The sequence below is a fragment of the Denticeps clupeoides genome, chromosome 15, assembly GCF_900700375.1.
Source record: "Denticeps clupeoides chromosome 15, fDenClu1.1, whole genome shotgun sequence".
Taxonomy (NCBI): Eukaryota; Metazoa; Chordata; class Actinopteri; order Clupeiformes; family Denticipitidae; genus Denticeps; species Denticeps clupeoides.
The window spans coordinates 12549923-12576381 of record NC_041721.1 but is presented as its reverse complement, the minus strand read 5'-3'; the positions used below and the strand labels follow the sequence as shown (position 1 = coordinate 12576381).

The 26459-nt window shown below is 44.5% G+C and overlaps 1 protein-coding gene across 3 annotated transcripts in view; it reads left to right on the top strand.

Annotated features, from left to right (window-relative positions):
* The first annotated feature begins 2375 nt into the window (after nucleotides 1-2375).
* foxp2 (forkhead box P2) overlaps nucleotides 2376-26459 on the top strand; it is a 104577-nt gene continuing 80493 nt past the window's right edge. Inside the window, exons 1-3 of one of the 3 annotated variants that reach the window (XM_028954583.1) lie at nucleotides 2376-2732; nucleotides 9011-9072; nucleotides 9373-9443. The gene's annotated coding sequence lies outside the window, so the exon portion shown is untranslated. The remainder of the gene's footprint in view (nucleotides 2733-9010; nucleotides 9073-9372; nucleotides 9444-26459) is intronic. The other 2 variants (XM_028954586.1, XM_028954585.1) reach the window with 2 other exon arrangements.

The following is a 26459-nucleotide window of genomic DNA, read 5'->3' as shown; positions in this document are numbered from 1 at the left end:
TTTAATTCTATTCCATTATATTCTATTCTGTTTCTATTCAGTGGCATGGTCGAGACACTGGTTCAAGGCAACAGCATGGCAAGTCTAAACCACAAATTCTGCTGTCTTTCTTACCAATTACACATCAGTCCACCACTATTTTACTTTTGCTTTGCAAATGTATATTAGTCATCTTTCTACTATTCAATAACATTTTTCAATTTCAGCTTTGTTAGAAGAAATATATAATGTTTTGAACAGTGTGAATCATTGTCAAAATTTGAGTCAGTAGTAATGTGTGTAACTGAAATGGTTTTTGAACATTAACTCGTAGCACCACAGCACTGAGTAAAATTCCTCACAAACACTCCTCACCGATTTTACACTAACATTAATAAGACAAATGAAAACATCAAAATTTTAAAATTAATATTCAGCAAGGACTGTTAAAAAGTGTTAAGTGTTTACTTAAGAATATGAAACAGTGCTGCCAAAATTTGCATTGGCACTTAATTACATTACATAAACTCATTTCCAATACAGAGGCACATTTTCACTCTTTATTGGCTTTGAATTTGGTCCTTATCCACTGAACTTAATCCCAACCGTTTACGTGAGTTTTCATACCATCCACTGATTCATTTGATTAGGCAATCATGAACAGCTTAATGATCATTTTTAAGTTTATCATAATTGCGTGACGCCATTACAACATTTAAGCAGCTGTTAAGGTACACAAAATGTTTAAGTATAAAGTATGAAGTAGTATCATAATGCACAAAAAATATACACAAGCAGAGGTATATGGTTATACAATGTATATAAAATCTTGAAACATTAATTACAAGATGTAAAATTTATTGTAAAAATGTGCATTCATTTTCATTTCGTGCTTTCGTTTGGCGCCATTTTGGTGGTGCAGAAGGAAATGTGATATTGCAAAAAATACCGCATGGTGGCGCTCTACTACCAAATTTGGGAGCACAAGCAACGAAGGCGCAGAACTGCTGTTCGTCCGTGTGGCGCAGTTCTCCAACATGACCGCTAGGGGGAGGCCAATCCCCACTGTTCCTCACCCCTCAACAACAACACACGCACCCCGCGATGCGCTGTTTATCTTGCAATTTTCATTATTATCTGGTTGTGCGAAACCACACAGATAAATACATTTACTTTCTTTCCCATAAATAATCCGCACTCTGGTAAAATAAAACATACCATTCACGTAAAATGTTGGCACAATATCCACACATGTATGATCATGCCCACAGCTAATTATGCAGACAAGGTCATAAATCGAACACAAGCCTGGACTCTGCAAGGGGTTTGAATCTGCAGAAAAGAAGAAAGTGTTGGTCTAATCAAAGAAAACGAGGGTGTTGATGGGCAGCTGCACAAGTTTGCATGAAAAGTTTTTTTTATTTTTATTGAATACTACGTTTCTATATGTAATCTATAATCACTATGAAATTCACTAATATAAATATTATATACTAATATTTATATAAATTTTAATGTAAAGAAACCCGTAATTCCAGCATGTTTAAACACGTTCATATGCCTTCACTGTAAGAAAAAACGCGACCCCGAACTGAGCGTTTAATAAACCTCGATATCAAAGAAATGCTTTTATTGGTCGCTCCAGCCACGTCCCCGTTAGTCAAGGCAGCAAAACGTTTTTATTGCGGAAAAGGATGATTAACGATGGCCAAAAAAAAAAAAAATCTCACTCTCCTCTAAACATTTCTGAGCGGAACCTCCTTACACAATTTACACTGTCAATTTGACAAAAGCCACCGCTTCAAAAGAGATGCAAATATTAAACAAAAAAAAATGTGAACGTTTTCAGCGCTGTGCAATTTCCTATGTGCTCTAATGTGTGTTTAATCTCTGTTTAGACTTGTGGAAAGTAACATTGCATGTCAAACAGTCCCCGCCAAATGTCACAAAATGAACCTGAAGTGTATAAAAGGCATATAAACCCATCGCTTTAGTAACGTAAACTCCCCCTTTTCGGGTTCATTTTTTTACACGTTGACGCGAGAGTGGCAAACATTTAACTTCTGATAACTTTTGATGTGTTTGTTGTTGTTTACGTAGCAGGTGGACGTGACGTCACACGGGGGGTCGCGGCCCCCCCCCCCCCTCCCCGAAAGAAAAAAAAAACAACAACAATATTCCGCGCAAGTGCCTCCCCCGGGGGGGCCGCATTCTAATAAGCTGGTACCCCAAAAACACATCTCGAGTCGCAAAGGAGGGAGAGAGGGAGAGAGAGAGAGGGAGAGAGAGAGAGAGACAAAAAAAAAAAAAAAAAAAAACAATCTAGTTCTCGGCGCCGCGCGTCACGCGAGCGCATTGTGACACGACTCGGTGCAGCTACTGTGTGTGTGTGTGTGTGTGTGTGTGTGTGTGTTTTTTTCCTGTTGCATTAGTAATAACAGCGGCGCTTCAGCTGACTGAAGACAGGAGCGGGACGACGCGCGCATCTCCGGGCGGAGGAATTACTCCAGATCTTCTATTTACTCCGCGCCTCCCTCCTCTTTAAAAAAAGAAAGAAAAAAAAAAAACTTTACGATTAACCGCGACGAGAAACTTCTCTCTTCTCCCGTATTTAAAAAAAAAAAAACGAGCAGCGTCTAATTTTCTGGCAAGTTTTTTCTTTTTCTTGCTTTTTTGTTGTTGTTGTTTTTGTTGTCGTCGTCGTTCCACGCCGTCCCTCCATCTCCCTCGCCGCCCGCCGCTTCTCAACTCGGGTGAGTTCCGCTCCTTCTCCCGCAGCCATTCACGCGGTGCCCCGCAGAACACTCTCCTCTGCCCTTCTTCTCCTCCTTCTTCTCCTCCTTCTTCTCTTCCTTCTTTTAAAAGTTAAAGACCGCGGGCTCATTGATGCTCCGTCCGGGTTTTTTTTTTTTTGTTCGTCGAGAGTTAAAACTCTCCGTCGTTAGTGTGTGTGTGTGTGTGTGTGTGTGTGTGTGTGTTTCTTCCTCCTCCTCTCGTTGCCCCACATGGCTGCCACCGCCGAGTCCACCTCAAAGTGCGTAAAACGAGTGGAACCTTCTCGAACAACTGGCAGTGATTTCGTTTCTTTTTATCCTCCGGCGTTCCGACGTGTAGCGTGTTGTGCCGTAAATGTCACTTTTGATGAATCTGCTGATGAGTCCCAATCACCTTATTTATTAGAACAATTCTTCATTTCATCACGAATGCTCAGTCTTAATAAGGGAGCGTCTTTGCGGCGAGATAACATGCACTTGTTGTGATGCTGTGTTAATAATGCGTAATGCGCGGTTAATTATCAGCTCCTCGCTGTGTTATTGCACGCTGGTAAATTTTAAATGGCGCCTCACCGCTGTGGTGCTCCCATCTCCTTCCTCCTGGAGCCGCTGGCGCCGGCACATTTTCGGTTGTAGGTAACGGGACGAGGCGCGTCCTGCGGCTCCTGGGGCCCTTACGGAGCTGGAGGGCCGCCGTGAATCAGCCCGGTTAATCTGACCGTTCTTTCCCCCGTCCTGCCAGCTGCCGGCGCCGCGGCCCGACCTTCGGCGAGAGAACCGAGCGCCTCGCGTTCTGCCGGTGCGCCGCGCACCGCTCCGTCACTCGAAGGCCGGGGTAATAAAGGCTGCCGGGGAGCACCGACTCCCTCAACTCCTCGCGCCCTGACGCCACCGCCGCTTTAATTAGGCCCGTTCCACGCCCTTGTCCTCTCTCTGCAGGAGGACGGGCGACGGCGTGACCCCAGAGGCGCACCTGGGTCGCCTTGCCGGGAGCTGGGCTTCGTTTCGGCGCGGCCCGCGCGTGTCCCATCGTTACGTTGAGAGGAAATCCAACGTCCTCTTGAGGACTGGTGTGTGCGCGCGTGGTCGGACGTTTAAGTCGTTTGTCAAAATCAGACGGGGGTCCTGTCCTCCGACAGGGTGCCGCAGGGGGCCAGGTGAACCCCTTTTAATGCAACTCTTTTTTTCTGATTAAAAAGCACGTATTTACGAGTTTTCCAGCCGCAGTGGACCGGTCATGTGGGAATCTCAATATTACAATATTGGCCCCGTCGTTCTCGCTGTTCTAAAGCCCCACGACCGTGGCCGTTTACCAAACGTTTCCCGCGCCAACGTCGTCCCCTGACCCCGACGTCCGAAGGTGCTGAGCGGCCTAATGGCGGTTAATCCGGAAAAGCGTTCTGTTTCTATCCACTCGGAACTTCATAGGAGCGTTTCCATGACAACCTCCGTGCAAGTTAAGGCGACCGGAGGTGATCAAGTGGTTTTTTTTTCCCTCCGCCGGCGAGAAGGGAATTTGTGTTGACAGTCTTGGCCTTTAATGGCACTCTTGTGCCACGTGAAAGTATTTGTTTACCGGGATGGTATGCTGCTAGCTGTCAGCCCGGAACAGAGCGGCGTCTCCGGATAAAAGGCCGCATTACGCGTTGGCGAGGCCCTCGTACGCCTTAATAACCCACGTCACGCTAACGGCGTTACCGTGAGACCCGAGAGCTGCGGACTTTCACGCTCCGCCGTTACTCGGAGTAAAGCGCTCGGCAGGGCGGGGTCGGTGGATACGGATGAAGAAGCTCCCCCTCTCCCCTCCCTCGCCGGCTACTTCGTTAGCAACGCTCTCACCGGCGCGACCGGCGTGGCCCCGACTCTTCTGCAGGGTGGTGGTCTGGAATACTTTCCATGACCTAAACCTCCTGTCACGCGGACCCGCCCCCCACCGGCGTCTATTATCTTATCTCGCGAACGTAACTCCCCCCCCCCCCGCCGTCGAAGGTGACGCCGCACCGGCCCGGCTTCGCACCAGAGGCACAAGAATGCGCCGCGTCCAGGGTCCTGCCCCAAAACAAAGATGGGGGCGGGGGGGCGCGGGGTCACTTGTGGCAAAATGGCAAGGTCATCGTCCTCCTGACTGCATTCAGCCAGGGGCCAGTGGGGGGGGGGGACCTGACCTTCCACGCCGGCCATGACTGACGCGGAGATCGGTTTTCTACGTTGAACTGGTTTAGCGCTCCGGAGTTCGGACGCGTTTGTTTCCTTTCTGGGGGAAGTAATATCGGCGGGAGCTTCGCGCGCTGTACGGTGGCGGATAGGCGCGCCGGCCGAGGTCCTGCTCGGGAGAAGCGGAAGATGTTTATATCCGACATGTCGTAAAGGCGGGTTCGGTGGGGGGTGATGTGGATTCGTGACGGTAACTCCTCCTGACAGGCGCATTAGGCTGCAGAAAGAGCATCGAGCTCGGGGCTGGGGGCATATGGCGCGGCCTTATGCCGGCGTAGCTCTGACGCGAGTTACAGCGCCCTGGCAGGGTCGTGGCGGCCTCACGTTCCTTCCTGTTGTCTGGGGCTGTCTAAATAAAAACAAGGAAAACAAAGGGAAGTGCACCTTTTGTCATTTCTGGAAAGGACACGAAAACATGGCCTGTTCACCTTTGACCTCGCAAAGGCCGCGCTCTTGTAGTTCAAGCTCGGCAACAACAGCGATCGGTACAAAAATAAATAAATAAATAAAATAGTGAAGTAATTGTCAGGCACAGCACACAGTGCACACAGTGAAATGTGTCCTCTGCTTTTAACCATCACCCTGAGTGAGCAGTGGGCAGCCATGACAGGCGCCCGGGGAGCAGTGTGTGGGGACGGTGCTTTGCTCAGTGGCACCTTGGCGGATCGGGTTTCGAACCTTCTGATTACGGGGCCACTTCCTTAACCGCTAGGTCACCACTGCCCAGGGAGCATGTCACCAGTGGTCCTGACCACCAGAAGCGTACCGTTCGTTAACCAGTCGTACTGCCGGCCTACTTTTTACGTTTCATCCGGCTTTTTCGTATTTTTTTTTGTAACAAGCCGCGTCCCTCCCCATTAGCGTCTGTGCCGGAATGCGGGGAAGGGGCGGCGCCATTCGCTCAAGTTTGCGGCCATTGTTTCCCCCAGATGTCTGCAGTCCGGAGTTGGAAGCGGGGAGAATAGGTGAACGTTAAGTACGCCGCAGGGTCCCACTCCCTCGCGAGTAGGAGGAGTCGGGGGGGGCCGACATGGCAATTTACAGCATGCGCACGCGCCGTTACAATGGCTCGTTTTTACGGTGTTTGACGAGTGGTTTTTAATTTAGATTGTCACTTCTGGCAACCAGCAGCACAGATGGTGCAGACCTGAGTGCCCATCAGAGCCGAAATACCTTCAGGCCGCCTTTGTTAATAAACTTCCCTGTTTTTAGAAAGGAGGGGGGGGGGCTTTTCCCAACACGGTTCAGGTCAAGAGGAGTTAAACCTGTTCAAACACCTGTTCCTGCATATGCAAATCTGTTGTTCTGTCATTTCATTAAACAAGGAGGAAAAAAGACGGGGGTCCCTCGTGGTTGCAAATGCGACTGGCACCTCGCCCACTTGGCACAAATCAGAAAGAGAGAGAGAGGGAGAGAGCGGTAAGGGAGGGATGGAAAGAGGGAGGGAGGGGGGGGGGGGTAAAGACAACTGTGGTTTGTGTTGCGCTACCACAGGGCCAGAGGATGCTGCTTCTGTTCCCGGCGTCTGGAAGCCTGCCTGGAGTTCGGCGCGTTCGGCTCCGGCATCTGTGCGCGGGGTGGGGGAGAGGGGCGGAGGTGCTGGGAGAAATCATTGCCAGGCAGGACGCGCCCAGGAGCGGGAGCGACTGGCACACACGTGTGCGCCACGCGCCCCCTGCGCCCCGCCCCCGTCCCGCCATCATCTGGCTCCGCCGCGGCCTCCTCCGTCTCTGGGGCTGCATCTGGCAACTCGGGCCTTAACGCAAACCAGAGCGGCGTAACGCCAGGCAGTGGCTACGGATGCACGTGCTTTCTCTCTCTCTCTCTCTCTCTCTCTCTCTCTCTCTCGCACTATCAGCTAAATTGCAGGATTTGTGTTGTAATCCGCAGCACGCAAACAAATACGGTGCGAAATGAAGGGGCTATTCCCCCCTGCCCCTCATTTCCGGCTGTTTCTTTGGACACCTCGCGGAGGCGTCGGCCTGCTTAATTCTCTTACGCACAACCCGTCAGTAAAACTGCGCCTGGTAACCCGCGTTCTAACACGTGTTTAACAGTAAACGGTTTAACGGAAGGTGGGGTCGGGGGGAACCTGTCATACGTTAATCTCTCACAGCCGTTTTATTTATTTATTTATTTTTAAAAATTTTTTACCCTTACCTACCTCTCCCCGGCTTCGTTCATTTGAACGGCGCGGGCCCCCTCTGATATGGAAGTTCATTAGAGATGTGCCTTTGATGGGCGACCCCCTCGCCCCCCCCGCCCCCCTTTTTTTTCATGTGACTACGGTCTCAAATACCTTGATGTAGGAGCTTAAGAAGCCATTGTGCAGTAAGCCCTCCTTTTGATGCGTCTTATTTAGATCTGCATAGTAAATCAAGGCGAGTAAATAACGAGGCAGCAGATGGAAGCGGGCAGATAAGGCCGCGGCCAACAATCGCATTTGTATTTTGTTATGATGTTGACAGCAGCTAAAATTCACTAATCTAGCGCCACTGATCTGCATTTCAAAGAAATCTCATTTAGCAGCGGGGAGGATAAAGTTCTATCCATTGTGTCTTTTTTATTGCATTCTTTGCTAATTTATCTGCTGCAGATTTAACGTTGGCTTGGTGAGAGCAGCGCGCATGTTGCAAAAAAGGGGTCTTAAATACTCTGAAAGCGGTAACGTCTAGACTGTGAACTGGGGGTAATTACACGTCCAGCCATGAATAGAAGGAGTTTGAAGACTCATCTTTGTTCGGGGGGCCTGAATTGCTTGACTACCGCAGATAAGGGGGCATTTGGACCCGTCGGGGGGTGGGTGAAATATGGCAGTGACTTTCCACGACGCCCTATAACACGGGAATGGTATTTACTTTAAAGATAAAAAATTATTGTGTACAGTAATCTGACTTGTTAGCATAATGTCTTCTTTCATCCGCTCGCCGTCCAGCTTTGCGTCTGTTGAGGTGTTTCTGCCCCCGGTTCGGAATCGTTTATCTTGACACAGCGCGGCACTTCATGTAAATATCAGACTGCGGCGTTACTGGGATCCGTGAAAAGGTTGAATGCGGAGTGTGTATAATTTGATAGTATTTAGAGGCCCTTTTGTGCGTGGAATGGAAGTGTGTACGGCATTCACGTAAATCCACGGAATTTTGCGGTCGCTCCCACTGATGGCATTCTTGCATGGCGAGTGAATTAAATCGTGCATCTTTTCACTCCGAGGGTGTCGTGGTATTATAGCCGGCCTCCGAAGTGATTTAAAATGAATGGCACATTAACGGAAAATAATATTTTGCCAGCATAATTATTTTGGCGGCTTGCAAGCTGTATTGCAATTCGTTCTCGGCGTTTATTTACACAAAAGTGCTGAACATTTTCAAATCTAATTTTGAGCATAAATCTCCCATTCAGATGTTGACTAAGCACGAAAAGCTTAAGTACACAAGTGATACACTGTTTGTGTAGCTGCTAAAATGGCTGTATTAGGAGGATTACACAATTCTAAATAATTGCTCGGTTAAGTCGGCGGGCCCGTGAAGCGTATCATGATCATTTTGATAATGTACAGTACGTTTATTTATTTCTTTTTATGACACTGGGGGGGGGGGGAGAAAAAGAAAAAAAAAACGCTGCACGGCCCAAGTCTGTGTAACACTTCCCCTGGACTCAAATGGTAAAAATAATGACACTTGGCAGGTTTTTGTTTGCAGCAATGCTCTGCGGGCTGAGGACTCTTTGTACAGTTCAGAGAGCACATTCCACAGGATCCAGCAGTCACTGGTAGCCTGTAGGGGTCATAGGAATTCTGGGAAAAAAAGGGGGGGAAGCATAAAAAACATGAGAATCAGAGGCTTTCCCTGGTTCTTTTGTGTTGTATTTAACACACTAAATTCCCTGATAGTATTTACAGTCATGCATTAAAATTAACGGAGCACCAGGAGCTTTTGCCTGATCTGACTAATGGTGCTTTTATTAGTTGGGATGTATGAATGTATAGTACTGTTTATAGAATTGTTAGTACATTACTAAGTTTAATTTTTTTTTTTCAAATTCAGATCCTCCACGTCACCAGACTCGTCGCTGTTGTCTGACAGACAGCTCATTTCTCCCCCTCAGGGTAAGTTTGCACAACACACACACACAGCACACTTTCACGTGACCCTTTTTGGTATTGATATTTTTTGAGACTGATTGCAGCATCCATAATCACCAGAATTAAACGTGGCCACAAGATGCAGTGAAAGGTGCCCGGCACACTCCCAAATTTCGAATAAAACGCCTCCTTCCAACCGTAAACCCGGACCGCGGCGTTTGTGAATAGAGCACAGAGTGCAGGCTCTTACAGATTAATTGACACGCCTTTGAAGTCTTAATGGCAAGTCTCTTCATTTGACGTTAAAATGTTCATTTTCGTCAGGATGAAATATGGAATGGCAGTTGCCATAACGCACGCCAGAACACGCACTCTCTGAAGCCAGGGGAAAAGTGGTGAGTACCTGCAGTCTTTTAAATGGTCATTTGCATTCCCTGTCTCCATGCTTCGCTCCTTATTAATATTCATTCTTCGGATACACTTTCATAACATTTGTATTAAAGTGTCAAAAAATGAGCTGTCCTTATTCCATAAACTGCTCCGTCTCTCCGAGAGAGACCGTCCATTACAGACATCTTGGACACAGGTGACCGCATGCTTAAGAATGAGAGAGGTGCCCTTATAAATAATAAAGGCGCGCCACACTCAGAGTTAAACGCTCTGCCGATTGTTAATAAGACAAAGTGGAACACGCCGATGAGCAGCTTCTGCTTCCCATCAGGCGATGCCGCGGCGATAACAGCAGCAGTTTTGTCGCCAAGTCAGTGCAAAATGAGCGCAAAGAATCCCAGCGCAGAGAAAATGTGACACACTGATTATGTGACAGCGGTGGGCCGTCATTACTAATGTGGCCCCTCAGCAGACTGAGACACAGGTGGCATCTGGCAGACATTGCCAGACGGTGAACGGCAGTAGCGATGGGGAGAGCGACGAGGCTGATTACGAGGGAGACCAGTCTAACTAGAGGCAGATCATTAAGTCCTGTTGGGAGGACGAAGGCGCTCGGGTGTTTTGTCATGGGCTGATTTATATTAAAAAAAAATTATAAACCAGGGCTATGTTTTCCAAACCTTTTTACAGCCTGAGTAATTTGTAAAATTTCAGATCGTTTTAAATTTGCATAGCATTTGCCATAAATTTCTAATACTATAGAAATTAACTTGGAAACACTCATAGATTTACCTGCACTCCAGAGCAGTCGTACATGCTTTGTGACACAAAATACTTGCTGGACGTGAATCCACACAAGGTCTACACCCCCACCCCCCACCCCCACCCTATACATGCTGTCTAGTCATTTCAAATAGGATAGCAGATGCATTCACATAGTAGCAGATGCATATAGACTGGGTAACGTGATCAGGCATAATTAGGAATTTTTTGCTTGCAAAACATCTGCAGCAGTATTATTTCTGTCATGATGATTGGACAAATATTCCATAAGCCATTATTTTAGACACTAAATCACTTGTCATACAGACTGAACTTATCGATAAATTGACCATATGCCCTAAATGGTCTAAGATTTGTGACGTGTCTCCCTGCAGCTAGTAAATGTGATAACACTGTGCACGTTAAGTTTTAGAAGCATGGGCATGCATTCATGCTACCTGCTGGTTGGAGTAAATTGTGGAGTAAAAACACCCGTACTCCCATACCCATTAACATCCGCCACCATTTGGAAACGCAGCCCTAGCACTCTCACTTTGCAGTAAATGCCTAATATGTTTGAATTTAGACTTTTAAAAAATTGCAAAAATGTTCTCCATAGAAAATGGAGAAGTAGTGTCAGCGCAGATCTCACAGGCCGCGATAGCAGAGAACTGTTTGAGAACTGTCGATTAAAGTCGGCCCAGTGAGTTTTTGTGCCCCCTTCCCAGTCCGAGCTGGAGCGTGTGTTAATCTTGCACACTGCCTCCAACTTTTTGCCTTTGAGGTCCAGATATGATTAAAGTGAGGCTCGGGCGCCGAGGTTGGGTGGCTTGGCTGTAGGCTGGAGCCAATATCCCAGGAGTCGCCGCCTCGCAAGACTAAGTGGTAGCGAGATTCTCTCATTGCACCTTAAAGAGATTTGAATATTAGTTTTTAATTTGTCAAGTATCCAGTTAAATCTTCAAAGATGAACTCTTAACGCATATCTGTCCATGAACAGAAGTCTTCTAATCATCACGAGAGAAATATATAATTGCTCTAACTTGAGCCTGAAAAATGTACACACGCATAAGAAAAAAATCTACAGCAATTAAGCATATCTCAGCAAGTTTAAAGAGCGTGCCTGCATGAATGACTTTGCCCACTTGTGCCTTTGAAATTGATTTCTTGTTCCATCCAGTACGACGGACATTTCCTTCCCAAATGGTTTTGAAAAGTCTTCCTTCCCCGGAGTAGGCGAGTGTAACCCTCCGCTGGTCTTTACCCAGGACAGTGCAGGATATCAAAAAATCCCCCGGGCCATCCCCCCCATCGGCGGCTCCCTTTGTTAGACTGGTTTTTGGATTGGAGAGAAGGTGGTCTGGGGATGGAAGGGGTAGATCAAGCAGGACCCTCGTTTTGCTAATCTTTATCCACCATTAACCCCCCCCAGCTCAGTGTGTGCCCGGGATAAGGTCATTGGTCAATCCCCCTTTCACAGCCACCCCGAATATTTTAAAGTTAAGCCTTTTTTCGACCAGAAAAAAAGTCGTAGTCACTCATGGTTCAATTTTTCCCTCACTTCCTACTCTTTCTGTCATCTCCTGGTCCGAATTTCAGAAAAAGTGAAGTGCACCCTTTACAATCCTGTTAACCTTTGATTTTGGGGATTGATCAAAGGCTGATTATATCATGATAAAAACACATAATGACTGAAAAGGAGCCTTGTCTAGAGATGGTCTCTATAAAAGAAAAATATACATTTTATATATATGAGGAATACACATATATAAATTTATATATATTTTTTTCTCATCAGATACCTTACCTTTGTTGCAATGTTCTCATTATGTTCATAAATCTAACATCCACCAAGAATCCACCATTCTTCCTTCCTGTTTTACGCAATTTACTAAAATATTGTAACTGTTGTTTATGTGCTGCTGTAACGAAGTGATGGTAGGTATAAAAGAGCAGTGAGCTGATTCACAGAGGGGAAAAAGGGAATTTGAAGAGACAGTTGCCATGAGAATAGAGTTACAAAGAGGACACCGGCCCTGACTACCATCAGTCCTGATGGAAGAGACAGCCTCACTCGATGAGGTTATTGATCTGCCGGGGAGGTATGCTAATCAGCACCTCTGAATGGGCTGAGATGTCAGAGCCGAGTGTCCTTCAGAGGGACCGCAGCAGTCTCCTGGCTAAACCCAACGGTCTCCATCAGTTAACCACCAGCCGACCCCCTCTGCATGACTGACTGTGAGTCGGTTCCAGTTCCTCCTCTTTTTCATCTTTTCCTACTTCCTCACCTTTAGCCAATGTTCTGAGCTAATTGGACATAGTCTGGCATCTGATATCCCAGGCTGTGGAATTTTTCCAGGAGTTTGATATGTCGGTGAAAACAGCAAGCAGACACCAGCCTCAGTTGCTTATGGCGGGAATTAGAAAGCGCAGGTGATCGTGTCCAATGAATTGGTCTCACGTGTTCCTGGGCTCTGATTTGGTGTCTGTGGCCAAATGCGTCGGCTCCCCTGAGATCCGGGTTGTGAAATGGATCTCTGTCTGGTGCTGTCTCTGGATTTCACACCGGGCAGAGAAGACAGTTGGCTCCGTTTTAAACTGTGAGGCTATTGATTCGAAGATCCCTGGTGACAAAGCACCTTCTATTTGCATGATATTCCATGATATTACTGACTTGACCTAAAGATAAAAAATTTGGAAACCAAATCTTGTTTTATACAGCATTTGAAGAGATAAACTGATGTGATATGATTGAAATGAAATAATTTAATCAGTTTAATTGATCTTTCAATCATTTGTCACATTTAAATTGAGTAGCAAATACATGTAAGCGAATAATAAACTGGAATAAATTTAGTTGTTTCTACCAATCTGGCAACACTGCTCACTTTTAAACTTTCTACAAAACATCGTATTTGGCTCCATCTATTGGGTCCTTGGTTCTCCAACTTTAGTGATACTGGCCAGGAGACTCTTCAGTAGGCACAGCTGCTGTGTGTGTCCTCTTAATGTCCTCAGTGTAGTACAGTTAACATCTTACCTTCCTGTGTGTTTGACTGCAAGATTGACAGTCCATGATAAATAATAATACATTTGTATTTAATGTCGGTGATAGCAGTACTTAAGCACACCAAATATTTTAGGGAACCACTGGTCCATATGCTGATGCTAAATAATGAAAATGTAATCTTTACATAAGATATTGTCATGATGCCATGGAATAAATCCAGCTCTAGTCACACTCAGCTTCTTTTGTGGCAACATCAATATTTTCTTTTTCTTTTTTAAAAAAGCTTTGAAGAAACTCAGTCTGAAGGATTTTGGCCTCCTGTGGAGTTGAGAGACTCCCAGATTATAGGAATAATTGGTCACAAAGAAGGTTCATATAAATGTAAATGAGATTAAATTAGTTCAGTCTCTCAGTTTTGCACATTTATAATACATTTGTTTTTAATAATCTTAGTCTTTCTGTGTCAAAAGGTACCTCAGTGCATTTTAACCGTTCTTAGCGGTCCTGTTTTATGTCAATAATTTGCATGAGTTCCTTAATATGATACAATAAATGTTTTAAATAAAGGTTTGTTTCATGGCGGTACTTTAGAGACCCAAATTCTTTGATACTGCTGAATGAATGCTTTCGCCTTCTGAACGCCCCAAGTCAAGCCACTGAAACGCTTTTACTACAAAGGCAGCGGGCCAGTGGCTTTGTTCCTCGTGATCATTTGATCGTGGCTTGAAACGTGATACAGAGGGAAATACTACGGCAGCTCGGAATTTGGCTTTCCAACCGCAAAACCACAAGTCTACACAATATCGCAGCTTCACAGCTACCTGGCTTGGTGGAATGAACGGGGTGGGGCGGACGAGGTGGGGGGATCTTTCTCCTTCATGGAGACAACTCTTTCGATTTGGTTCACATGCCTGTCTGACACTGGAATGCGAGGGGTGTTTGTGTGCTGGAGGCTGCACTGGCGTGGGTGTGGGCGTGTGTTGACAAACTCGGGTGCGACTCGCTCAGAAGGAGGGACTCTGATTTCACCCCTGCCGGGCCCACTTCAGGCTTGGGCTCCTTCGGCGGTGACACGGTGTCTTTCAGCCGCTCCCGCAGTCGCAGCCCCCTCACTCACGCCACGGCGCACAATAACAGCCCGGGGGGAGTCATGTGGAACCGATCCTGTCTGTAGATGCTCTCTGTCCCGCTATGGACCAGTGGAGCTCCTCGGTGTCCATTGCCTGGAGTTCACCTGTGTGACTGATGGGTGTATTTATTAACGACTGCGGTAGTCACTTGGCTGGGAACATTAATAATGTTGGACCAGAACACCATGCAAGAAACAAAAACTAACAATATAAACTCTTTATGTATTGAGAGCAGTTTAAAAAGTGTACAAATCTGAATTTAAATTAATTAACATAGATACATCAATCTGCATTTCATTTGTAAAAAAAAAGTGCAAGAAAAATGCACTATGCTATTCTAACCAATCTGGCAATCCTAGTGGTTGTCTTACTTACATTTACATTTAAGGCATTTTGACGCCCTTATCCAGAGCGACTTACATCATACTTAAAACACTTGTTATAGAATATAAGGTTTTTTTTTTTTTTTTACAAAAACATGTCATTATTAAAAAAAATGTAAGATTTTGTGGTGCCTGTAGTCAAATCGTCACAAAAGCACAAACAAATTTGACCACACATTCCAACTGTACCACAATTCCAGTAGACTTCCAGTGCACTGCTGAAATGGGAGCTATAATAATTAGCCGTGGAAGACATAAATATTGCAGTTTGGATTATTTCCCTAATATCATGCAGCTCTAATGGGGGGTACGGCGAGAGAGTGAGTGGAGCTGCTCTCTGCATGTCATGTTAAGTAAGGCAGTGGGTCAGTACATGCTTTCAGCTGTCACTCACTCTGAGCAGGAGGTCCTGGGGTGTCAGCCCACTCACCTGTGTTTTTCAGCCCACTCACCTTTCTTCCTTCCCCATCTCTCGCTCACTCTCTTTCATTACATATCACTCTCTTTCTTCAGGCTCCCTGCATTTTTTTTCCTTCTTCTAGACTTTCACCTTTCCCTGTCCCTCTTACCTTTCTCTTTCTGCGCTTCTCTGTCTTTTTATCTGCCCTTCTCTCCTGTGTTTCTCTTATTATATATCCCTTATCTCCCCCCTCCCTCTCTTTCTCTAAGTTATTATAGTCCTCTCACTCACTTGCTTACTCGCTGTCTGTAGTGTGGCTCCCTCCACTGCACCTCACAGCGCTCACACACACACACACACACACACACACACACACACACACACACACAGAGCGAGCGAGCGAGAGAGAGAGAGCTCTGGCTTTTAATGCAGACTGACGCCGCTGCCACAGGACTGATTGAAACTCATGTCTCCAAGTTGCTAATGCTCACTGAACCATTTTATTGAAGATAAAGTAAATAAAGTAGGCTGCCTTATGAGAATTCTCTGGAATGGACTGAAATGATCTGGCAGGTGAAACACAGACCCCTGGGTATAGACACCCCACACACAAACACACACACACCCACACACGCACAGTCTCGCACACAAACACATGTGGTAGAGGCGCAGGGTGTGCTTGGTAGCGGGGACTGACTGTGAAGGGGGTGCTGTGGGGGGTGCGAGTGGGCGAAGGAGGAGGTGGCTTTTTTATGGCTGAGGAATTTCACAAGTCCAATGTTTTTTGAGAGGCTCGCAGAGAAAGCAAAACCATGTGATTTTAAAAGGATTTCCAAGGAGCTCCGCCCGTTGTAGATTTACTGTCTGTACTTATGCGCTGAGGACACTCTCATGACGGCCTGATGTTGTAATGAACGTCAGGCACTTTGTTTATTTTATGATGACACTCTGTAAGCCACAAAATGCTCTCTACGCTCTCTATGCTGATGTTAAAGTTCATAGAAGTTATTTAACAACTCACATATTTTATAGAATAATTATTTGGTCTTGGATTCCATCTTAAAGGAAACCATCCTGCTCATGTGGAACCGAGATCCCACATAATACCTTACCTTTCTGAATAAATGCATTTTTTAAACAATAAAAGCTATTAAATGCGGCATACAGTATAAACATAGTAATACTATTAATAATAAGAGAACTAATGATAATGTATGCATGTTCATTATTATAATAACAGTTTAAACCATGTGGATATATTTCTCTGACCATAACGCTTAACTTCAGTTACACTGGCTACAATTCTGCTCTTTTCATATAGGCAGGCTTCACTGGTTAAAATTGAAGCTGAGCACATTAAATGAGCACTGTTCATTTTTCACATTTACAGAAGTAAAAAGCCTTTTTCTATAGACTTCCACAACATTCTCAAACGTATAAAAAAAATCCCCTGCTATTGCAATATTCTCTTCTGGAATTCTGTTTAAAATCTCCAGCGTTCCGATTAGATTTCCTTTGGCCGGGTAAAGTGGTATAGGTGACATGGTAATACATTCGCTTTGTGTTCAATAATAAATATTCTACCAGGTCTTACTCAGCCGGCTGCTCATGAATGCGTGGGGACTGTGCGCGCATTGTGCGAGGCGCGAGGTCATTCTGAATTCACTCTCTCTGCCTTTTGTCAAATATTTCAGTGCTTTGATAGTTTTCTCATTTATTTAGTGAATGGTCGGGCCGAAGTGGGGGGTAAAGAAAAGGGAGCGTTCCGCGTTATGGAAATGACGGAGCGGCTCTTATAATCTTTCACGTATTCATCACGGGCAGATACTAGAATCCCTCCACCGTAACACTGGCCCTTCATTTCCACCATTGTTCACGCCGTTAGCCCTCTTACTGTTCCCCTCAATGCCGGTACCGGGATTTAATCCAGCCTGCCGTCCCAATGACAATGTTTACCACCTAACGTTCAATAAGACCCTCGGCACCTCGCCGCTTCCTTTGACTGTAAATGGTACAGGAATCCACCGGTGCCAGGGCTAGGAGAAAAGGCCTTTGTCAGAGATACGGCAAGTTGAATGGGAGAAGGTGCTTAGCGTTTTTTGCGTGTGGACGTGTGTGCATGTGAGCATATATTCTCGTATTTAGTCATTTTTTACCGATACGCACTGTCGTAGCACAATAAACTGCTTAAATGTTCTCCAGCGACAAAAGGATTTTTGGATTAATTTTTTTTTTACGTGCTTCAGTTGTCTTCTTTACTATTTATTCATTTTGTACACATTACAGCGAGCTCCTGTGGACCCATGGTAAGTTGCCTGTCTGCACAACAAGAGGCTGACACCAGTAACACTGGGTAATTATTACCTGTAAGTAGAGATTAGGAGCCAAACGTTGACAGCAAATTGGCTTTTAAGTGCATATGTGTTGAAGGCACCTGCGTCGGGATCACAGTCGGCTAAAAACATTTTGCACGTCTAAACCCCCCACCACGCCTCAGCCGGATGTTTGAGCCTCGTTCGCCACATCACCTCGCCGAAACGCACAGACATATACACACACGCACTCTCATGCCAACAACACCAACGCCTGTTCGTCACTCAACAACCTGCTTTTGTGTAACCATGCATGAGCAGACTAATGAGATTTCTAAATATAAAATTTTACCCCTTTTATTTTCTCTACTCTTTACAAACTTTTTTTTCCCTCTCTCCGTTTATTGCCTTGACGACAGGAAGGATTAATATTGTTGCTGCTAACAACCATCAGCATGTTTACGCCATTGTGTCACGTAGCGTTTTTCTCCCCTTTCTTCCCGTTTCTCATGCCAAGTGAAAATGAAAAACAATCACGTCGACCTCCAGTGACTCTTTCTGACATCCAGTCAGTTAGACGGTTTGTAAGACACTTAATTACCAAATGGCATAATCGCTACTCATCCCACCATTAGATGTATAATATTAAGTGAATCTCCTCCCATGAGTATAGTGTTTCACAGATCAATAGATTTAAGCAGAGCTTGAGAGCGGGTTTTGGTGGTGGTGGTGGGGGGGGAGCGGTTGGGGAGTTTAAATACTTCACAGCACTGGAAATGAACAGAAAATCTCCCTCTGATGCACCATGCCAAAGCAAGGTCTCATTTATTTATATAATTAGCTTTTATATACGTTTTAATTAAATGCAAATTTGCTGCCGCTCTCGGTCGAGGGCTTGTGTGCATGTTTCTGTGTTGGGGATGGTGGGCCTGTCCCTGAGTGCACCTCTATGCAACAATAAGCAAATGGCACGAAGAAGGTTAAGGACCAGAATGCTTATAAATTCATATCCCAGTGCTGGCTGGAGATAGAAACCACGCAGAAATGGTCCAATAGGTAGCTAGCAGCAGTGGCTTTACAAAAGGCATGACATACAATGGAAATACATAAAATCGATACAAATAATGTAACTAATTGATCACATGTTTTTCCAATCAATTAATAACAATTAAGACACAATTAAGCTTGCTACAACCCATATTAAAAACTGTAAATGTAAAAATGTAAATTACATACATTTATGTACATTTTTGTTAAATAAATCATCATGCAGACAGTGAAATAAATGGAATAAACATTTCATGTGACTTACTTTGGTTTTCTCTATAGTTGGGCAATTAACAATATTTTAATCTGTTTTCACCTGATTTCAACACAGACACAGACAAACATACATACATAACTGTGAATTGGAACATCAACAACAATGTCCATGTAAAGTGCTATGTGTTTCAGATAAACATTTTTCCTAATAATAGTGTCCTTGTCCATGTTTTGTGGATCTCGCCTGTCACAAACTAGATCTGAAGAATTTCAGCTCCCTGACGTCACATACCTTACCTGCAGCCTATTGCTGTTTAGCACAGACAGCAGTCCACCCCCACGTTCCACCCACCATACGCGGTATACTGAGGAACCACACTCCTGTCTAATTATATGTGTAGGTTTGAAGTAGTGTAACATATCTAGCAGTTACTAGAATGAAAGATGTACAGTACGCTTCTCAGCAGATTGGAACCGATTGGCGACGCCCCCACCCCCACCACCACCCCTCTCACCCTGCCTGAGCACTTCAGGAATGCTCAGACGCATCACTTGATGGCACTGTTTCCTTTTTTCCTCCCTCTCCACCTTGAACTGAAGCAACAGGGTTTTTTTATGTTTGATCTTTTGAACTAGTGTACATAAAATGGCTCTTCATGTGAACGGTCATGAAGGATGACCATAGTCAGAAGGACCTCATAACACCCAAGGTACACAAACAAACAATTTCAAGATTTTCTTTCTGGTTAAATCTCAATAACACTTTTTTTCGAAGACTCATTAAAATAATTTGTAATTCGGCTTTTTTTCTGCCTGGCTTATGTGGTTAAAAGATTTATTTTAATATAATTTTATGCCATTGTGCATTAAATAAAAAAGTGGATTGCATAAAATACAGTCTTTATAATCTTAATGATAATAGAAGTATCAATCATTTCTGGTTTGCAGACTTCTGTTCTTTTATTAAAGCTGTAATGGGGACTGATTGTTGTCACAGGCCCTGGTTAGGCCCTGGTTAGATATAAAGTAAGGCAAGGTAAAGTAGACTTCATAGTCTTAACTACAATTGCAGTAACATTCGCCCTTGAGCGTATTAAGGGTCATAAAACAGAATGAATGGGCGAGCATTTTTGTGGGAAAAAATCCAGTTTAAACAAGTTTCACTAGTTGAAATTCTACATTTACATTGACGGCATTTACCAGACGCCCTTTTCCAGAGCGACTTGCAATCAGTAGGTACAGGGACAGTCTCCCTGGAGACAGTTAGGGTTAAGTGTCTTGCTCAGGGACACAATGGTAGTAAGTGGGATTTGAACCTGGGTCTTCTGGTTCACAGGTGAGTGTGTTACCCACTACCATCCAAAATCACTTTCTGAGAATATTTTTTGTCCACACTCGCCTATGAACCAGAAGACCCAGGTTCAAATTCCACTTATTACCATCGTGTCCCTGAGCAAGACACTTAGCCCTAAGTTGCTCCAGGGGGGACTGTCCCTGTAATTACTGATTGTAAGTTGCTCTGGATAATAAATGCTGTAAATGTAAATGAGTGACAGGTGACTGTTCTACTGGGATTTGATCAGCTGTAAGAATTATTGTCTTAATTGTATTATTTATTGAAAAATTGAGTGCGCCTATTATGTCAGGTGACCAGTAAAATATATGCAGCCAATTTTTTTTCAATGTAAATTTTCTACAACAGGAATTCTGTGGTTATTCACCTGGTTAAATTAATTAAATTGGATTCCTCTGATGCTGCCAGGCGTTCCGCTGATAATTACATCAACACGCTGAAACATAATAAGGCTTTAACTATGGCTGCAGTTCATTTAAATCTGCTACATCTGATATTCAGCGGAGGCCGTCTGTCCACGGTGTTCTGGTAATGGCTTGTGCATTTAAAAAGTTCCATTATTAGGCGTGCACAAAATGGCAGTCAGAGGGGGAAATAAGTGAGCCGTTCAGGCTTCCAGCAGAACAGAAATGCTCAGAACTGTCAGACCATGTGCCCGCCGAGTCGCCGCACAAAAAGACGTTACAGCTCGATGAAAAATGGACACAATTCACATTATTTCCAGTAATCCGCCCGTCGTAAATAAAGGTGGGAGTGTAATTGAGCCCGGTTGCGTGCTCGGCTCAGGCTGAAGATGAAAAATGGAAATCTGTGTACTGGTAAATAGATAATCACACAAAAGTAATTGAGGTTTTCAAACCCCAATCTACTCTGCCAGCGTGAGCTCGTTTGCATGTTAATCACAGAAGCGATTTCCTTCATCACAAGGAAGTTCACCAGTCTTTCATAACCGGCTTTTAATTGCATTTAAAATGTCACAGAGGTGGAACACATGTAATTTAGCCATAACTGTGTCCAAATTAATGGCCGGCGCATACTTGCGTGGTTGGATGAGCTGGAACAGGTGAGGCTGTGAGGACTTTTACTTGTGTTTATATGGGGAGCTGGCCTCTGATATCTCAATTGGCTTATTGTTTTCTGTGGTTATTCTTTCATAATGTATTATGGCACCGTAATGAACAGGAAACAGAGCTGTATGTGGACAATGTGGACTTCACGCCACTGAAGCCAAGCTGGATTGGACTTGGATGGTGGTTGCATGGGAGACCTCCATGCTAGGCCTAGAGGCTGTCAGAAGAGTGGATGGCGTGGTCAAACAGGGTCTATTCCACTGTTTCCACCTGTGTGGAATCCACAGCTCCTCTATAGTACAGGGACATTGTTGTACAAAATGTTGACTTTTTGACCAGGGCTCGCAGAAAGCTACAAGTGTCTTTCAACGTAATTAAGGGATACCCTAAAACCAAACCAGTCCCGCCGTGTCCTATTCAGAATTAGAAGTCATTGGTCAAGTATGTGAACGAACGTATTTGGTTCTAGCTATTGGTGTTTCTCGAGCAGCACAATGCAGATTGTGGGGAAAAAACTACACATTATGAAAGAGCAATGAAATGATCTTATTAAAAAGACAATAAACAATATAGAGATCAAAAACAAACTAGAACAATATCCATAAAGTGCAACATGCAAATTCTCTTCTTGACCTTAATCTCAATTTGTGTACTGATGCAAAACAAGACTGCAGTCGCATCATCCAGGATCCCACTGTCAAGCTAAAAGTAGGCTTGAGATAGCTGAACAAATGATTAGTAATAGTATTAGTTGTTGTTGTAAGGCATTAATTAAGCATTAATAAAAAAAAATCAAATTTGTAAAATGAAAGATTGTAATCAAAAGAGACATCTGCACTGATATGATCTATGCAATCATTGGATCCAATTTTTATGAGAAATCTTGTAATCTGCGTCTGTGGCTTTGGATAAATTTTCCCCAAAGAGAGGAGCACCTACACGGACTGTATTTCAGCTGCCTGCTGTTGTAATCCTATATGTTCTTGCAGGATTTATTACAATTCCAGAATGCCGTGAAATGACAGATTACACACATTTTACAAATACTTTAGAAAAGAAAGGAAAATAAATAAAAATAAATAAATAATTTGGGCGGGCAGGGGGGCAAATTGATTTCATATGACCCTAAATAAAGACTGACTGTAAGTGAACTACAGGAAATGGGGGGATTAAAGTAATGGCATGAAAATAATGGACGCCTGGATTTTCTTTTTCTCTCTCTCGTCACCAGGTGTTCTCTCACATATAAATTACTCAGATGATGTTTCCACAACACAGCTTAGGGCACTCCTGAGAGCCAAACCTGCAAAACAGACCTATTTAATTTTTCATGGCCGAGGACCATCAGGAGCAATAAGCCAGTATCCCTCTTTCCGTTTCCAGATGCTTTCTGTAGCCCCTGCATCTTTCCAAACCCCCCAAAAAAGGGCAAAAAAAAAAAAAAACAGTTCTGCTGAGACCTACATGAAAGGAAGGTACTGTTGAAATGTTAATTTTACCATCTGCTGTTGAGGCCTGCTACCTTTGTGCGTGTGTGTGTGTGTGTGTGTGTGTGTGTGTGTGGGGAAAGTGTATGTGTGTATGTGAGAGAGAGTTTTCCCCTTTCGCTTAATCCCCTGTGGCTCTGTTTTTGTTTTATGAATGTGCCGGTATGTTGGAAGTGGTAGATCCTGGAGGTGTGACTCCATCGTTATAGGCAATCAGAGGGCCACAAAGGCCTGACTCTTCACCTGAACCCCTCTGACCCTAAATTCAGGCTCATGACCTGCTTGTCTTCTAGGCCCTACATGTGTCTGCCTACCACGTAAACACCCTGATTTAGGACCTGAATGTGTAGCCTGTTATTTCTCTACTGATTGGTACAAAGCAGCCTGACAATTCTCCAAAACCCAAAACCTCAAGGTGACAACGTCAACAAAAGACAAATAGGGCTCAACAGGCTGAAAGTACTAATAGAACTCTTTAGGCTAGCACCAGGCTGCTGTACATTAAGTTTTATGTTGTAGTCGGCTTTGGGGCAGATCATTGATTTTCAATGATTATCAGCATTATTCCAGATAGAAGATAGAACTGACAAGGGCTCGTCTGTATTAGGTGGTTGAGGTTGAGGTTGAAGTTTATTGTCATATGTACAAAGTACAGCGTACAGAGCACAATGAAATTCTTACTTGAAAACCTCTCTCACGTAGACAGAACATAGAACATGATACATAGAAGACATAGAAGACAAAGTGCAGCAGCAATAAATAATAAGTCACAGAAGGGTGAATATATATAAGTTGCATATGAAAGTGGTTGTGCGTAATTTAAGTGCAGTGCATACTATGTGTTGTATAGCCTAATGGCACTGGGGTAGAAACTGTTTCTAAATCGTGATGTGCTTGTGTGAATTGTCCTGAGGCTCAGGAAAGTAAAAAGTGACAGTGCAGGATGCCTGGGGTCCTTCAGGATGCTCTTTGTTTTCCTGAGACAGCGTGTGCTGTAAATGTCCGTTATAGGTGTCATTATAAGTAACAACCATTAGATGATGCATTTCTGAGTCTGAAAAATCCCAACATTTTTTTAACTACAACCATGAAAAACTTTAGGTTTCACTATACGGCTACTATTTTATTATCAATCCCTTGACCAGGAGACCATTTTGTCATGTATTTCGCTGTTGAACAATCTGAGAGGTTCGACCATTTCTATCAGCGTTGCCAGCAGGGCCTTTGGCAAGCGGTCAGATTCCTTTGTGTGATTCGATAGCTGGCGATCGGAGTGAGACATCCTGTAACATTACAGTGTGCGCACCTGATTAGCATTTTCCTTGGCTGGAATCTGATTGTTTAGTCTCTGCTCCCGTTGTGAACTTGGGCTTGTTTTTTTTTTAGGGAGGGAGCAGCAAGTTGACGGTTGTTTGCTGAGCACTAGGAAAATGTGAAGGGGGGGGGGGGGTCCAGATTTCTCTCCTATTTATTTATTTTTTCTCTCTGCGCCCAAGAGCAGGAATGTGATTTGTGTCCGTGTTGCCCCCGCGCTCTCGGAGCGGTTTTTAAGTGCGGCCGCTGAAATCTAGACTCTGCATGACCTCACCGCGCAGCCTGTGTTTCATTAATGACCGGCTTTGCGGTAACGGGGGGAGGGGATTATTTTTCATATGACACCGCCCTGCATTAGTGCAGCGTGGCAGCGGCAGCTGCAGAGAGGACGACCCCCCCCCCCCCCCCTCCAAAAAAAAAGAAAAAACGGCCAACTTTGCGGCTTTGAAAAGGTGTGAAAAGTTCAGCATGTCTTGCATTGGTAATTGCGGTCTCCCTCTGTTTGTGTGCGTGTGTGTGTGCTGAAACGGAACTACTGTAGACTCGTATAAAAAAGAACTCACCTGCTAATGGAACATTCACCTTTCATTCTTGTGGCAACTTGTCAAGGAAATTTGGACTGCGGCCCGCACCCCAAACCACATTTCTGACAATCTGCTGCGCTTAGCCTCATGTTCTGGATTTCAGAATGAAAAGAGAGAGCGGGGGGGGGGGGGGAGAGAAGCCAATACATTTAACCTGTTTCGTAACGAAAAACAGTAAGGAAAACCGTGAAAACCGTCCAGGTTTGGGTTCCAGAAGCCAGCACCTCTTGTCCTCACTAACCTTTCTACACCGATTCATTTATTTGTCAGGCTTTGTTGGAAGCAACTCCCTAAAAACTCTGCGGTTGAATGTGCAACAATAACGCGGGCGGCCCGATCGCGGCCAGAGAGCGTGCATGCTGGGCTACCGTGGCACCGCTTCGGCTGTTTTGCAGGGTATTGGATGTCCTGAGGGAAAGCCCAGATTTGTCTAGCCAACCAAACAAAAGGGCCCTGTATCGCCACCCTCCTTCCCCTGTTTTTCCCATCCACATCCCGTCACGAGGGCCGGCGAGAGGAAGAAAAAATACAATAAATAAAAAGCTGGTTACAACATATAGAATATAGCGTTACGAAGAGAAGGAGATTTATTAAATGGCTGGGGTTTTATGCCTGGAGTCTGAGGGCTGCAGAGTTTGGAATTTCTTTTTTATTATTTAGTGGAAGATGGAGGCTGGCCGGCCACTGCTCAGCATAGGCTGAGTGAGTCAGAACAAAGGCGGAGGGATTACCTAATAGTCCAGCTATGTATTTGAAGTAGAGTCTGCTGTTTGTTTGGGGAGGTGAATGGTGTATGTGTGTGTGTGTGTGTGTGTGTGCACGCAGCAGCAGCTGTTGGCCACTTTCAAACTGTCGGAGGCATCCCTTTTCCATCTCAGCGCTGTGTGAGTAGACGGCAGAGGAGTGATGCACTCAAAGACATGAACTCTGAGAGGAATTAGGAATAGTAACAGACAGATGTTCCCCGTGTCTGGAAGCCAGTGGGCGTGGAAAACTCCTGCAGGGCAAGATTAAGCCTTAACAGGTTGATTAAATGACCCGACGTCTTCATTAGTGCCTGGTTTGGGCGCTGAAGGTAGCGTTTGTGTACGTCCGTGCCTCCTCCTCCATGCCCGCTTGCGGGCTGGTAGCACCCACAGACAGATTAATTCAGTCTCAGCAAAACAAGATCGACTCGTGAAAACGGTTTAATTACGCGACAAGTGTGCAACAACAAGCCTGTAGGGTAAACCAGAAATGTCACACACAAGCCATGCTGGTAATTGCTGTACTTAAACATGTGCTTCCTTTCGTCTCCTTCGCTTTCCGAGAAGTGTTTTCAGAAAAGCACTTCACGTGGTTTTCATGAGAGTCCACATCTGTATTTTGCCAGCTGTGCATTTGGCTGTCTGAAGTTATAGGATTATGAAATGCTGATATGCACGTTTGGAAATAGGTCAAAAAGGTACAATAAGAGTCATTAGCACCTGTATTGCATAGTTTTTAATGAATATGGAATGTCTCTACATATATACACGTTGCCAAAGTGGAAAAAAAGAAAGAAACGAAAAGAAGACAGAATGGACATTCAGTCCCCTGAACATGCTGGGCTGTGACAAACCTTACCTGCAGTGCACAAAACTGTTAATCGATAATTGTCACTCATATCTATCAGTTTGATTTTGGATGCTCAGTCAGGACCTCAGTTGAGACACGCTTCATCAATATTGAATATCCATTTTTTCAGTCCAATCTGTAAATTGAACTAATGTTAATTACCCCTATATTAGTACATTTAGATTGGATTGAGATGTTTAAATGTGTTTAAATATCATAAACATTGCCATAGGCAGTTGGATATAAACATATACATCATCTTTTGTTACATTTAAATTAAGCAACATAGAAAAATGAATCCATTTCAGATATGCAAGTAAAAATATGCGACAGGTATTTTCTTGCAATCTGGCAAC